This window comes from Mastomys coucha, unplaced genomic scaffold (assembly GCF_008632895.1).
Source record: "Mastomys coucha isolate ucsf_1 unplaced genomic scaffold, UCSF_Mcou_1 pScaffold12, whole genome shotgun sequence".
Taxonomy (NCBI): Eukaryota; Metazoa; Chordata; class Mammalia; order Rodentia; family Muridae; genus Mastomys; species Mastomys coucha.
This window is the reverse complement of record NW_022196894.1, coordinates 58,999,051-59,003,067: the sequence shown is the minus strand read 5'-3', so window position 1 is coordinate 59,003,067 and position 4,017 is coordinate 58,999,051. Positions and strand designations below refer to the sequence as shown.

The following is a 4,017-nucleotide window of genomic DNA, read 5'->3' as shown; positions in this document are numbered from 1 at the left end:
CTTGTGTGACTGGTGTGGCTGCATGGTCACCGCTCAATAGCACATGTCAGGACAACGGTTGGGTGTGGAGACGCTCCCTCGGGAGGCTGTTCCTCCTGTCTGCTGCTGGAATAGTCAATGGTGTCCTCATCCTCCATCTCCAGCTGGGCTGGAGTGTCTGTTTCGTTGATTGGTTGTCCATCAAACCGGAATCGAATCTGTCTCATTGACAAGCCCTGCCTCGCGCAGTAGGCCTTCATCAGCTTGCTCAGTGGGGTGTGCCTCTTGATCTTGAACTGTACCACTGAGCCGTCCTGCCCCACCACTTTCAGGTTGATGTGGTCATTCTCTGTCTTCACACCCTCCTTGGGCTTCTCTTCCGACATGGTTGCGCAGCGGCAACGGCGACAAGCGCGGCGGTGAACCGGTGGCACTGGAGCGGGCGAGTCACGCTCTCTGCCCCTCCGCTCTCCCGCTGCAACTGTCGCGGGGCCGCCCAGAGGAATCTTATATAGCTGAGAAGGACCTAAAGAAGTTTTCAATGTCCTTAGTGATCAGAGAAATGCAAATAAAAATGACCCTGAGATTCAGAATGTGTAAGATCAAAACCTCAGGTGTCAGTACTTGTTGGTAAGGATGTGGAGAAAGAGGAACACTTCTCCATTGCTGGTGGGATTGCAAACTGATATAACCTCTATGGAAATCAATCTGGAGGTTCCTCAGAGAATTGAAAATAGATCTACCTGAAGACACAGATATACCACTCTTGGGAATATACCCAAAAGATACCCTACCATGCCACATGGGGCACATATTCCATTATGTCCATAGCACCCTTGTTTGTGACAGCCAGAAGCTGGAAACAACCCAGATGTCCCACAACAAAGGAATGGATACAGAAAATGTGTGTCATTTACACAATGGAATACTATTCAGCTAATAAAAATGAGGATGTCCTGAGTTTTGCAGGCAAATGAATGGAACTAGAAAATATCATCTTGAATGAGGTAAATCAGAGCCAAAAGGATGTGCATGGTATGAACTCACTAATAAGTGGATATTAGCCAAAAATAAGTACAGTCGACAGAACTCAAGATCAACCAGCTTAAGGGCCTAAATAAGGATACCTAAATTCCACTTGGGAGGGAGAAGACAGTAATCACAAGCAGGGAGGGAAGGATGGATCTGGGGTGGAAAGGGGACTGGGGTAAGAGGGGAGCATGATCAGGTATTGGGTAGGAGAAAAGGACTGAATCTCTGAAAGCCAGCAGAAAGAATGGAAACAGGAAACCTCAGGAGATAGGAGTTGGGGAGGGGGGACCCTCCAGAATGTACCAGAGACCTGGGAGGTTTAAGACTCTCTGGACTTAAAGGGAGGGACCTGAGATGAAATGCCCTACAGTGGGGAGAGGGAACTTTCAGAGCTCACCTCCAGCATCAAGTGAGGAGTTGTAATCCCATAGTCAAAACTCTGACCATAATTGTTTCTGTCTTTAAGAACTGCAGGAATTGAAATGGAGAGGAGCCTGAGAAAAAGAAGGTCCAGTGACAGGCCCAAAGTGGGATCGATCTCAAGGGGAGGCCTCAAGTCCTGACATTATTACTGAGGCTATGGAGCACTCACAAAAAGTTTTCCTAGTATGACTGCCCTCTGAAAGACTCAGCAAGCAGCTGAGAGAGTCAAATGCAGATGTTTACACTCAACCAATGAACAGAAGCTGCTGACCCCTGTGGTTGAATTAGGGAATAGCTAGAAGAAACTGAGGAGGAGGGCGACCCTGTAGGAGGACCAGCAGTGTCAATTAACCTGGATCCCTAAGATCATTCACAAACTAAACCACTAACTGATATGAGGCCTCCAACACATATACAGCAGAGGACTGCCAGGTGTGGGTTCAGTGAGAGAAGATGCATCTGACCTCAAAAGACTGGAGCCCCTAGGGAATTTAGAGGTCCGATGTATTGAGGTGGGTGGTAAGGACATACTTATGGAGACAGGGGGTCGTGGAAGAGGTGTAGGAGAGCAGTATGAGAGCAGACCGGTAATAGAGTAAAATCTGGAATGTAAAAAAAAAAAAAAAAAGATTATATCAAAATTAACTAAGTAATTATTAAAAAGTGAAAGAAGAGTACCAGGCTTTTCCTCTTTGTCCTACAGTCTGTTTCCTAGTTTTTATGAATATACAGCTGCTTTGTACTCTGATGTGATGTATGACAATTCTATTTTGCTATTGTCCTAAGAAAATGGAGCAAACGTAACATTGGCTGTAACCTCTTCAATGTAGATCTAATATTAACTTTCCTTTTTATGGTTGACTTGTTCAGGTTTTCATTACAGGGACAAAACAAAAGTAACCCATCTACTAATAGTTTCTCTAAACTAAGCACACCCCATATCATTATTTTTTATGTAAAGGTAACTATTATTATTTTTAATTTTATTTTCTTAATATATTCAAAAGTTAGTAAAATGTTCTCCAAGAAAATATTTAATACAAATTTTACTGAAACTCACAAATTACAGAGTTTAGAGTTCTAAAAATACACATTTTAATACAATTCATTTGAGACCTTATTTGTGAGGTCTTTTAAAATACCATATACTAGTGTTTCAGTCTCCACCAGGAGCTGATCCTGTGCCCCAGCTCTCCATTCCTCCAAGATAGGACTAGTCTCCCCTGAGAACTGACACACAGGCTTGCAGGAGGGAAAAGCCACAGTCAGAAACAGCAAGACCAGCTAACACTAGAGGTAACCAGATGGTGTGAGGCATGGACAAGAACTTAAGCAACAGAAACCAAGGTTTCTTGGCATCATCAGAACCCAGGTTTCACAACACAGGGAGCTCTGGATACCACAGCACACTAAAAAAGCCAGACTTTGATTTAAAAATCACATCTCATAATGATGATAGAGGGCTTTAAGAAGGACATAAGTAACTCCCTTAAAAAATACAGGAGAGGGGCTGGTGAGATGGCTCAGTGGGTAAGAGCACCGACTGCTCTTCAGAAGGTCATGAGTTCAAATCCCAGCAACCACATAGTGGCTCACAACCACCTGTAATGAGTTCTGATGCCCTCTTCTGGTGCATCTGAAGACAGCTACAGTGTACTTACATATAATAAATAAATAAATCTCAAAAAAAAAAAAATACAGGAGAACACAGGTAAACAGGTAGAAGCCCTTAAAGGGGAAACATAAAAGTCCCTCAAAGAATTACAGGAAAAGACAACAAAAGAGGTGAAAGAATTGAACAAAACCATCCAGGATCAAAAATGGAAGCAGAAACAATAATAAAATAACAAAGGGTGACAGTCCTGGAGATAGAAAACCTAGGAAAGACATCAGTAGTCATAGATGCAAGCAGCACCAACAGAATAAAAGAGATTGAAGAGAAAATCTCAGGTGTAGAAGACACCATAGAAAACAATGATACAACAGTCAAAGAAAATGCAAAATGCAATAGTTCCTAACACAAAACATCCAGGAATCCCAGAACACAATGAGAAGACCAAACCTAAGGATAATAGGTATAGAAGAGTGTGAAGACTCCCAAATTAAAGGGCCAATAAATATCTTCAACAAAATTATAGAAGAAAAGTCTGTAACGTAAAGAAAGAGGTACCCATGAACATACAAGAAGCCTACAGAAGCCTACAAGTAGATTCGACCAAAAATAAATTCCATCTGTCACATAATAGTCAAAACACCAAATTCACAAAACAAACAAAAAATATTACTCCTTAAAAGCAGTAAGGCAAAAAGATCAAGTAACATATAAAGGCAGACCTATCAGAATTACACCAGATTTCTCACCAGAATCTATGAAAGATAGAAGATCCTGGGCAGATGTCATACAGACCCTAAGAGAGCACAAATGCCAGCCCAGGCTACTATACCTAGAAAAACTCTCAATTACAATAGATGGAGAAACCAAGATACTCCATGATAAAAACAAATTTACACAATATCTTTCCATAAATCCAGCCCTACAAAGGATAATAGATTGAAAATGCCAACACAAGGAGGGAAATTACA

The 4,017-nt window shown here is 42.0% G+C and overlaps 1 pseudogene; it reads right to left on the bottom strand.

Annotated features, from left to right (window-relative positions):
- Positions 1-33: 33 nt before the first annotated feature.
- Positions 34-460, bottom strand: LOC116086483 (annotated as a pseudogene).
- Between the last annotated feature and the right edge of the window lie 3,557 nt (positions 461-4,017).